This window comes from Crocuta crocuta, unplaced genomic scaffold, assembly GCF_008692635.1.
Source record: "Crocuta crocuta isolate KB4526 unplaced genomic scaffold, BGI_CrCroc_1.0 scaffold408, whole genome shotgun sequence".
NCBI lineage: Eukaryota > Metazoa > Chordata > Mammalia > Carnivora > Hyaenidae > Crocuta > Crocuta crocuta.
Window position 1 is genome coordinate 3,245,973 of NW_027527444.1, and position 12,399 is coordinate 3,258,371.

Consider the following 12,399-nt stretch of genomic DNA (forward strand, 5'->3'; position numbering starts at 1 on the left):
ACTTGGAACCAGAGAGGTCACCAAGTCCTATTAGATTCTAGTATCACGATAAGGGAAGTGCTTCCAAAATTTCATTAATATCTTGTAACAGAGAAGGCAACGCCCGGACAAGGAGAGCTCAGAGATGGGACATCAGAATCAAGGGCTGGGGCCCCTGGGGGCTCAGTCTGTTGAGCGTCCAACTTCGGCTCAGGTCATGATCTCACAGCTCGTGGGTTCAAGCCCTGTGTTGGGCTCTGTGCTGACAGCTCAGAGCCTGGAACCTGCTTCAGATTCTGTGTGTGTCTCTCTCTTCACCGCCTCCCCTGCTCATGCTCTGTCTCTCTGTATCTTTTAAAGATAAATAAACATTAAAATTTTTAATATGATAGAAAACAAGAGTTTGGAGACGACCCTGTGTGTGTGTGTGCATGTCTGCATGTGTGTGCATGCTTGCATGCTCATGTAATTTACCGAGAGTGTACAAGGCTATAAAATGTAACAGCTAGCCAGAGGGCCCTAGGCTCTGAGTGTAAAACCAGTCAGCGGCAGCACACACGGCAGCTCTACGTACAGCAGAGTAGCACTGACACCGGACACCCTGGTCGCTGACTCTGGCCACCGACGCACAGTGCTCTCCCTCCGTCAGGAGGTGTGGCTTCTCCTCTCCTCACCCACTGAGGCCTAGATTTTGTTACGCCATCTGGTAGGTATCACTTTATTGTTCTTGGAACCCTTCGCTGTCACAGTTTTCCCAATTCTCTTAAGTACTATTTTCCCATTGAACTCTGCTGTGGGTGTGTCTGCTTCCAGACAAAATGTTGTTGGCATTTTTTATTAATATTGCAGTAGGACATGGCTCCATGCCTAAGTCGGAAACCTTAGTGAAGATGATCGGCTAGGATGCCGAGACTTCCTACCCAAGAGCAAGGTTGTCCTTCTTAGACTGTAGCACCTTCCTTCCTTCCTGCGCTTTAACCAGCCTGCCTCTTCTCCGCACGCCGCAACGTCAGGGCCCTCCAAGCATCAGTGAGGCCACTCATGTCTTGTAGCCTCAGGACAGAGAGTTCTGGCTACAGACACACCAACCTACGATGAGCCCAGAATGCGGTTTGAAACAAAGGCCTCCAGACATATTTCTGCAATGAGGGTCCAACAGACCACGTCTCTGGTTTCCTCCATCTGATGCAATTGTAGCATGCCCAATTATGTTACTGTAGAGCACGCGTACTGTTAGTTTCCTCTTGCTGTCGTAGCAAACACTACAGATGTGGTGTGTCCAAACCACACAACTGGGTCATCTTACAGTTCTGGAGGACAGAGGTCCAACGTGGCCTCGCTGGATTCAAATCACGGCGTCCAGGGCTGTTTCTTTCTGGACGCGCGAGGTGAGCATCTGTGTCCTTGACTCATTAGCCTCCAGAGGCACCTTCTTTCCTCAGCTCGTTGCCTTTCCTCCGGCTGCCACACCAGCAACATCACATCCCTCCCGCCTTCTTCCGCCATCACATGTCCCTCTGACTCACTGCTGCCTCCCTCCTCCACTTGTAAGGATCCCTTGATTACATGCGGCCCAGACAGATAATCCAAGAGACTCTCCCTACCTGCCAATTAGCAGCCTCTTAGCAGATCACCCAAGGGGTGCTGGCTACCACGGGGAGGCCGCCGGTGTGCACGTGGATTGTGTGCCATGGCTCAGGTGGGCACAGTCGTGGACAGGACACATGCCCCCTCAAATCTGGGACCTCTTACCACACTCATGTTTTGGACACATTTCCCAGGGGTGGTTCTGCCTCGGGCCTGGCAAACCCATCTGGGATGGGTGGCCGACTCCTGAGGCCACTTCCAAGAAGCACTGAAGTTCCAGAGCCACACGGTCAGTTGCACAAGCAGCTGGATGTGGGATCTAACATGGGCTTAGTGGGCAGAAAGGCCAGACTGAACTCACTTAGAAATCAGCAGGGTAAGGGCCCCTGGGTGGCTCAATTGGTTAAGCGACTTCGGCTCAGGTCATGATCTCATGGTTTGTGAGTTTGAGCCCCGGATCGGACTCTGTGCTGACAGCGCGGAGCCTGCTTGGGATTCTCTTCTTCTCCTGTCTCTCTCCCCCTCCCCCACTTGTACTCTCTCTCAAAAAAAAATAAACTTAAAAATAAAAAAGAAAGAAAGAAATCAGCAGGCTAATTCCTGATGAGGAGGTGCTGGCTGCCCTATTTCCCAGCCCTTGTGTGTGAGGGCTCAGGGCCCAAACCACCCAAAATGTGGCACCGTGCCCGCGGCTATGCAAACCAGCCGTCCCTTGGGTCATGACCTCTCTGACTTGGGGGCGCCCTGGGTGCCGGGCCTGGAGTTTTCCATCATGGATCAAGGAGCCAGGGAGTGTAGGGACTTCACTCTTTGGGGCTGGTCTGAGAATCTTGACTCTGGCCTTGGAGGTGAAGGAAGCCTCGGTGCTCTGGGAGAGTTTCCCAAACAGGCTGGGCTCAGAACGGCAGCCAGAACTTGACTTGTTTCTACAAATACAAAGACGGACGCCACACTGCCTCACCTCAAGCCAGCTGTCCGTGCTTGGCCGGGAGCCGAAGTGAAGGATATATTTAAGAGAAGTTTGATCCGACCCACGATCTGCGTGCCACGTGGGTGCGACACGGAAGGACGATCACGTGACATGTCCTCTCCAGTGGGTGGCTTTTACTCCCGGGATGGTTTCAGCGTAGACCCCACCACACGGAAGACCAGCAGCCCAGGCGAGCGGCTTGCAAACCGAGGTAGCAATAGGAGCCTGTCACCAAGCGCCCACTCTCCAGGGGACGCTTCCTGGCAGATGCCAGACACTGCCTGGGGCGGGGGCCTCTTGGTCTTCCCCTTCCCAGAGAGCAGGACACAGAACCGTGCTGGGCCCGTGCTGGCCTCACAGACACGGGGTTGGTGCTCTGCTCCCTGCGGCCAAATCCCGGTGGGGACTTTTCCGAGACGGTGACATGCTGGGAGCCGCGCATCTCCTCTGTCCGTATCCACGGTGACGGAGCTTCCTGACACTCATCCTGGGGGAGGGAACAGCTCGTCTGAACTGGTATTTCCCCCTGGTGTAAACCGGATGCTTTGGAAGATGATGAACATATTTCATTCACCACCTCCCACCCTAGCTCTGCCTCTGCGCTCTCGTCGATGCTTTCAATTCGCAAGGAAATCGTTATTTCCCTCGTTGGTCCTAGGAAGACTCTGAGGCGCTTCCGAGAAAACCAGATCATCGCACCACTGTAATCACGGCCGTGGGCGCTTCGGAAGCCCCGTGGGAACGTCTAGGAGGAAAGATCGCTTTTCTGAGAGCAGAAAGGGTGCTTATCATCACAGGTACCTTCCTTTACACACCCCCGGAGGCCTGGTAACCCATCCCCACGCGCGGAGGAAGGAGAATAAAACCGGAGGCATCAGAGCAGACCCCGCAGGCAGCCCAGTCCCTCTGACCGCGCCGCGGCGGAGAGTGCGGCCTCAGCATTGCCGTCCCGCGCAAGTGCAGCTCTCACACCGCGCCGACACCGTGGGAGTGACTCCACGAGGTTCACCCAGGCTTTAAGGGAGGCAACCGTGTGTCCCTCCCGATGGCGGGGCGGCCGTCTTCGGTCCTGGCCCGGGCAACACGAGCCAACGTCCCGGAGCCAGGCTTCTCCTGTTTCCCAGGGGACCCTGCACATGCTAGGGCAACAGTCAGCATGAGAACGATCGAGTCGTTCTCGTGCCCAAAGCACCGGGCCTGAGAGCATTTGCTCCCAAAATGGAAGGCATCCCTGCAGGCAGAGGTTCCTGGGAGAGAATGGGGTGTGCAGGGTGTGCTCGTCTGCTGTGCGAGCAAGCACACATCCCCCATGGTCCTTTCAGAGGCTGCAGAACGAACGGGATCTGAACCATGTTTTAAAAATCGTAGGTTCATTCTTTTTGAACCAGTCACATCTGCGCATGGATTTTTAAAACAAGATAAGCTAATCTACCCAAACAAAGTTAAGAAAAAAAAAGGGTGGGGGGCACCTAGATGGCTCAGTCAGTAATGCACCCGACTCTTGATTTCTGCTCAGGCCGCGATCTCACTCTGAGTCCGTCGGAGCCTGGCATCTGGGCTCTGCACCGACTGTGCAGAGCCTGCTTGGCACTCTCTCTCTAGCCCTCCTCCACTTGCTTGCTCTCCCTCTCTCTCTCTCTCATTCAAAATAAAAAAATAAACCACAACAAAAAAAGATCAGCTAGCTTATAAAAAAGGTTTTAGTTTATTTTTTTAATGTTTTATTTATTTCTAGGAGAGAGAGAGAGACAGCGTGAGCAGGGGAGGGTCAGAGAGAGAGGGAGTCACAGACTCTGAAACAGGCTCCAGGCTCTGAGCTGGCAGTCAGCACAGAGCCCGACGCGGGGCTCAAACCCACGAACCGCGAGATCATGACCTGAGGTGAAGTCGGACGCTTAACCGACTGAGCCACCCAGGCGCCCCATAAAAAAGGTTTTTAAAAAAAAACACCTTAATCCTGATATTTCCACAACGAATTGAAAGCTATGTTCTGCAGAGGTCACTGGAGTTGATTTCAAGGAAGAACAAACTGGAATTTCACCCAAGTGTGCCCCTTCTTCCATCTCATCTGTATCTGTGTCCTCTAGCCTATGTGAATTTTATATCCCACCCCTGCCCAGATTCATATGTTGGAAGCCTGACCCTCGTGGGTCAGGAGACAGGGCCTCTGGGGGGTGATTAGGATTAGGCGAGGTCGTGACGGTGGGGTGTCCCCATCAGAAGAGACAGCAGGGAGCTTGCTCGCCCTCTCTCCGTGCTCACACTGAGAGGTCATGTGGGCACCCATGGGGAGGGCGACCACCTGCACCCAGAGCTGAATGAGCCTGCACCTTGATCTTGAACTTCATGCTCCAGACCTGTGAGAAAATTCATTTCTGCTGTAGAAGGTCCCCCGGTCTGTGCAATTCGTTAAGGCAGTCGGAGCCCACTCGTACACCAGCATCCCTTCCTCGGGATGAAAATTCTGGTATAACTGATATACTTTCCTAAAGAATACATGCACGTGTCTCATTCTCACACATCGTCAGACAAACAGACTTCTCCCTAGTCACCAAAGGTAACCATCCGCCGGGATTGGAGGTTAAGATGGTCCAGAGAAGGGATGGATTGATCCACGCAGCTTTGAATAGCTTTGAATACCAGATGTAGCAGCCAGAGTTCAAGGGCACCTGCTGGCAGATCTCCTCCTTCTGTGGGGGGTGTCAGTCTTCGATGAAGGCCGTCAGCTTTTTGGATGAGGCCCGCCTGCATCGTGGAGGTTAGTCTGCTTCGCTCCAATCCTACTGATTCACATGTTAATTGAATTTTTAAGATGCCTTCACGTCTAGAGTAATATTTGGCTAAATATTTGGGTACCGCGGCCCAGCCGACACATGACATTCACCATTACAGAGGTGAGCTCTCCTGTGTCTGGCGGCGAAGCTCTGAGACCTGGTGCCCTACGGCAGTGAAGGTGCACCCTCTGACTTCTTCTCCATGATGGCCTCAGCGATGCAGTCAGTGCCCGCAACACAGCAAGCTCTCAAATATTTCCGGAGTGAAAATAGAATAGCTAAACACCGCTTTCCTCCTGGAGAATCAAGAAGAATGGAAGCAGGGGTGGAGCGATGCGGCCAAGCACGTGGTCGCTGTCTTCCAGCCTCTGTGGGATGCTCTGGAAATACTCAGCTAACATGGAAGAGAGCAGGAACAGCCGTGGCGTGGCGTCTTTGCTTGGCAGCCTTTCGGACTGGCTCAGAGTGACAGAGCATGACCCAGACGGCCGTCCCAGGGACATTCTGCTACACTGTGTTTTGAGGTGACACACAGGTGCTGGTGATGAACAGATGGAGGCCACAGGTGGCCACTGTATACCGAGACACAAATGGCTCAGCACACAGTCTGGAGAGGAAAGAGGGGGTCCATCCCACCTGGGTCGGGGGTCCAGGAAGGAAGCCAGATGGGCCATTCCACAGCAGACAGAGGTGAAGCCAGAGGATGCCTCCTGGGTCCGAAACCCGGCTTCGACCGGGAATGTCTTCTCCAGGAGGAGAAGGGGGGCAGTGGGCACTCATCTGACGAGCCCTCATTGTTGAAAAGACTATGTAATAGAGCCGGGGGAGACACGGACATTTAAGTGAACTAAATGCCGGAAGAGACCCAGAAGAACTTGTCGTCTTCCTCTGAGGCTTCTCACACCTTGTTCCTCCCTGTTTCTCTTTCCAAACAAGATATCCAGGGGCACCTGTGGGGCTCAGTGCGTTAAGCGTTCAACTTCGGCTCAGGTCATGATCTCATGGTTCATGGGCTCAAGCCCCACATCAGGCTCTGTGCTGACAGCTCAGGGCCCAGAACCTGCTTCAGATTCTGTCTCCCTCTCTTTCTGCCCCTCCCCTGCTCATACTCTGTTTCTCTTTCTCTCAAGAATAAATTTTTAAAAACATTTAAAAAATAAATTTAAAAATTTAAACAAGATATCCAAATAGTGGTATTAACCCAGGTCCCCCATCTTGCTGCCTATAAACGTCAGTTTCCCTGGACCTTTTGAATGAATGGCCCCAGAACAAAACTGAGTTTTGACTGACTTTCCTCAACAAAAATTGGGGGTTGACAAACTTCTCCAGTAAAAATTCAGATAGTAAATATTTACGCTTGGTGGATCACACGGCCTTTATCATCACTATTAATCGGGCTGTGATGGCATGGACACAGCCATAGAGGACACAGAAATCAGCACACGGGCTTTGTTGTAATAAAACTTTATTGGGGCACCTGGGTGGCTCAGTGGTTAAGCGTCCCAACTTCGGCTCAGCTCATGATCTCACGGTTCGTGGGTTCAAGCCCCGCATCAAGCTCTGTGCTAACAGCTAGCTCAGAGCCTGGAGCCTGTTTCAGATTCTGTGTCTCCCTCTCTCTCTGCCCCTCCCCTGCTCACGCTGTCTCTCTCTCTTTCAGAAGTAATTAAAAACATTAAAAAAGAAACCATTTACGGACACTAGTATTTGGGTTTCATATAACTTTCGCAGGTAGTGTGGATGTATTGTATTGTGAAGTATCATTCTTTTGATTTTTTCCATTCTTTTAAAAATCTAAAAACCACCCTTTGTTAAGTGTCACACAGAGACAGGTGGCAGATTTAACACACAAATGATCTGAACCCTGAGCTAATCTTTAAAATCTTTAAACTTCTCACTTCCTGAAGAATGGTCTTGAACTGTTCTCTGTGGCAAACTTTTAATAAGGGCTTACATTCTTTCACTTTCTCAAAGTGTTACTTGATTATTCCCTTCTTGTGTGTGATGTCGTTGAAGTCTGACACAAACCTAGCATCCTGCACTCTGTAAGTGACCCGACCTTTTTGCCAGGAGGTCTATGGGCTTTTTCCCATCTCTGTCATGTGTTTTACTGGTCTCCATCTCAGAGTGGACATACCCATTTTCCCCAGGGGCCTTTCAAAGTGTGGATTCGGTCCATCTTTTATTACAGGAAAACGTCCTTGAGTTAAATTCCGAATAATGTTCTGTTGTTTTATTTTTCTAGTGTCTCCATTGATTTGCATGTTGGACCTTCTTTGTTCTCTTCACAAATGTCTCTGATCATTTTTATTTTCTTTTTCCCCTCGGCATTTCTTACACCCTTTATGTTCCTCATTGTGCTTCTGGTTACATCTTCTGTCCATTGTTTACTTTGATAATTTAGTTGTCATTTTTGAGTTGACTTTCTCTCTTTCTTCTATTTCTTTCCTGAGTTTAATGAATCCCCACATCATGCCTTAATATTTCTGTTTCTCTTCTGAGTTTCAGTTTTGATTCATAACCACCTTTTTTATGTTTTTATTTATTTTTGAGAGAAAGAGAGAGAGAGAGAGAGAGCAGGGGAGGGTCAGAGAGAGAGGGAAACACAGAATCTGAAGCAGCTCCAAGCTCTGAGCTGTCAGCACAGAGCCCATCGTGGGGCTTGAATTCACCAACTGTGAGATCACGACCTGAGCCAAAGTGAGATGCTTAACTGACTGAGCCACTCTGGCACTCCTGCTTCATGGTGATCTTATTTTCTCATCTAATTATATATCATTTATGTTAGAATGTCATGGTTTTCATTGCCTTCATTAAACATCTTACCTGAGAGAAATATCTGAATAGAAAACAAAGCCCAGATAGCTCAGAGCCTGGAGCCTGTTTCAGATTCTGTGTCTCCCTCTCTCTCTGACCCTCCTCTGCTCATGCTGTCTCTCTCTCTCTCTCTCTCAGAAATAAATAAAAAACATTAAAATTTAAAAAAAGAGAAAAGAAAACAGAGCCAAGAGCACAAGTAGGCAGCTCAAAAAAGTTACATATCACCAATAATAATAATAATAACCATATTATTAAAACAATATTCGATCTTTTCATTAAGAAAAGAATGTACTGGCTTAAAAAATAACATGATGGCCCAAACAAGTGATACCCAGTGCTGTAATGGTTATGAGCTCACTCATTCCCAGCTGGTGGGAGTGAAAATGGTCCCAATAATTTTGAACCTCATTCTTCTCTACATAACAGAAACTTTGACTGTGTGCATAACAGGAAAGCTTCTCCTTGCTCTTCCTGCCTCGCATTATGGGCGGCCCTCCAGAAGCTCAGAAAAGAAGCTTTCCATTCAGAAAGCACATTTTGGAGAAGCTGACAAGTGCCTTACACACTTAAACTTCACCGGCCTAGAATTACTGAAGTCTTTAAGAACTTATTTCTTGGGTTCCTCGATTCTCACCATGTTATGTTTGCTCCAGGCTGAGGGCTGGGGGCAGGGGGGTGGTGGCAAAGGAGGTGCACCATGGGAGACTCTGGTGTTATGGAGACAAGATCGAACCCTGGAAAGGGGAAAACGAGCCAGGGTCCATCTCTTCCACAGTCCCGAGTCCAAAGGTCAGGACCAGTGGGCTGCGAAGCAATGATATGATCTAGTTCTCGAGAGAATTGCTCTGGAGGAAAGTAAAACCTTCCAGAAAATGTTGGTGAGCCCAGCCTGGAGTTGGTGTGTCTGGAGGAGGCACGGACGCCAGTGGATGGACAGGCAGATGGACAGGCTGCCGGCGGACGAAAGGCAGCAGAATGGCGGGCGAGTCAGCAACGCCCATGTCCAGAGCCTTTGCGTGGGCGTGTGGGACCTGTCGCTGGACGCTCCGACTCTCTTTGCTGTACGTCCTTGAGAAAACAATCTGGACGTCCATCAACTTTAGGAAAACCCCATGCTCATTTTGCCAGAACATCAAAACCCAAAGTTTATGGAAGTTTACGGGCTAGGCTCCAAAGCTCTCAGCTCGCCATTAAAAACATGTCATCGCCAAGACTCTGTGTTCCCTGTAGGGTGATTCTGGGACGGATTCCCCTGTGTTCCCTGGGGAGGGCACCGAGGCCACACGGGCTGGTCTGCGCACGGCTGTCCTGCGGCGCACCGTTACCGCTTCTGTCCCCGTGTCTTCACAGCGGAGAGAAAACATAAACTTCAGGCAGGCGATGACAGACCTCGTCGCCTGCGATCCCGCGTCCACAGGCAGTGCAACGACAAGATGAAGTCCCTGGACACACGGTCTGCCAGGACGGACAGAGGGAGAGGGAAACGTCAGTCCGGGGAGGCAGCAGAGCCGCGATGCTCCTCACGGCGTTTTTGTAATAAGCAAAAGTAGATGCAGCGTCAGTATTAACGAGTAGGGAACTGGGTAAAATGTCCCAGGATAACAGGTACAATGAAAGGCCATGAAGTCATTGTAATCGTGCGTGTGTGTAAATTACAGGAAACAGGGACTATCCTATATTTCTACGGAATGACATTTGTAAGAACTTACGGCATAATCCTACTTTTAAGTACATATTTATATATGTGGGTCTGTAAACCTTAGAAGATGGCAAAGCAAGACATGAATGGTGCTCATCTCCAAGTGTCAGGATTACAGGTGACGTTTCCTTTTAACTTTTAAAATATCTTCGGACACGCCTGCAACGAATATAATGCATAACCAGAAACAAAGGTGCTTGTAATTTTGGGAGCTCTGAGCTGGAGACAAGCTAATGTGCGCGAGGCAGGAAGCTTCCTCATGTCATGAGACTAGACTAAGCAGCAATATGTGACCCCATAATGACTAACGAAGGCAAATATTCCTCCCAGAAGCTGGGCCGGGAAAGCAATGCTGTTTTCTCCTGACGATTCCCTGCATGGTTTATTAAAGTAATAAAGGCTTGTGGAACCTTCCAACAAAGCGCGCTCTATTACCTCTCACGGGGTGATCGGCACAAGGCGTGTGGCTCTCGCCATCTGTCTGCTTCGGGTTCAGTGGCTTCCAGAGTCTGTAGGAGAGGGTTCTTCCTGTTTCATCTCCTTCCCTGTGCAGCCCCGTTGATGGGCAGACGTTACTGTGTGTGATGAATTATTAAGGGCAGAAGGTGCTAGACCGTAAATATTCACGGGAATTCATCTGGCTTCCCTGATGCCTGATGTAGGGCAGGAAAAGTACGTTTTCACTGAGTAGAACACGTTGCCAAACCCAAATCTCTCCTTGCCTGGACCAAGCGCCACAGGGGGAAGAAGAAGCCTCCGACGCTTCACATAAGAATCCCGCTGAGACGCACGAGTGTGAGTGTGTGTGCAGGGTGCTGCCCGGACAAGCACAGGTTAGCGAACAGTTCCCGCCGCTCTCCCTCAGGAGATCCGACTGTTCTCGGGTTGGGGTGGGGACGGAAATCTCCCCGAGAGACTTGTATTCAGCGGGAATATGGCCTTTAAGACACCAGCTGGAGCCTCCAAAGAGGAGAGAGAAGGAAGGGATTTGCACTTGGGGAGCGTCCGGGTGTGTGTGTGGGGGGGTCGGGGGCCGCACTGGCTTCCACAAGGGCACTTCCTCCCACTTGTCCACCCCAGAGAGAGAAGGGAAACGTCTCTGCGCTCCGGCATGCGTGTCCGCTCTAACCTGCACAAGCAGAAGGCGGTCAGAAGAAACAAGGGTGCGGAAAGCAGGCGTGACCCTGGTCACCTCAGCATCAGCCGAGTCCTCTCCGGGCGACCCTGAGCGGCGCCGGTCATCAGCGCCTGGCCTTCCACCGGGACGCTGACCCATGCGGCCCTGATCCCGGTGAATGTGCGCAGATTCTACGTGAACACAGCGTTCCTCTGTAGACAAATCAGTTCAGGGGATAGAGAGTAGGACTTTCCACATCCCTGAGAAGTGAGTCTCTAAGAGTCTCTATGGGAATGCCCCCCCAGGGACATCCGGACCGTCTGCCGGATTGAAACGGCGGACTGCTGGGCGAAGGGGCGCTCCGCCGACATCCAGTGGGGGGTCCAGGATGCTGCCGACACCCCGTGTGCACAGTACCCACCCCACAGCAAGGAATTACTGGGGCTGACAGCGCAGTGGTGCTGAGGCTGAGAAACACTGGCCTGAACTCACAACCGTCCCACGCCCGCCGTCCCCAGGCCCTCCCTCCTCTCCATGGAGCAGCAGGCGTGCATGTGGGCGTGGGAGGAGAGGCTCAGGCACGTTCTGTTCTAAATACATATATTTTAATGTTTCACTTATCTATTTTTGAGAGGGAGGAGGGCAGAGAGAGAGAGGGAGACACAGAATCCAAAGCAGGCTCCGAGCTGTCAGCACAGAGCCCCACGCGGGGCTTGAACCCACAAACTGCGAAATCACGACCTGAGCCGAAGTCGGACGCTTAACCGACTGAGCCCCCAGGCGCCCTGGGACCATGAGCTTTCTGAGGGAGGCCGCCTCTGCTCCCTGCATCTCACTATATCCAGTGAGGGCTCATCTTCAAATATTTCAAAGAGGATAGGAAACTTGAAGGATCTGGAAAAGACCTAGCACCACATTCTGCGCACACCTAACAAGCGTTCACACAGCTTTCTCGGTTGTGGAGCACAGAGCTTCTAGATCGGCGCCCCTGCAGCCTCAGATAAGCCCGTCACCCCCCCACCCCCACCCCACCCCCGGAGGGAAAGGACTGCAATCGAGTAGTCTGCAGATGCTAGAGAGAATGAAGTGAGTGGGCACCGGACCCCCTGAGTGAGGCCGGGCCCGGGGGAGGATGCCCAGGTGAAGGTAGAGGAAGATGCCCACCCGGCATGAGAGCCAGGCCCTGGCGCACTTTCTGGAAGAGGCTGTAGGGAGAAAGCTAGGGGGAAAGACATCCGCGAGCAAGTGTTTAGCTCTAGCTCATGACTAACTATGTTTGGCCAAGGTTTATTGAAACACTGCAACATTCATGACAGCCATTAGCCTGGGGTGGGGGGGCCGCTCTAGACTAATCCGCTGCCCCCAGGAAGAGACTGAGGCAGGAGCTGGGTACTGACCAAGCGGGAGCTTCTGGGAAGAGGAAGCAAGGCCTGGCGGGGGGGGGCCACACATA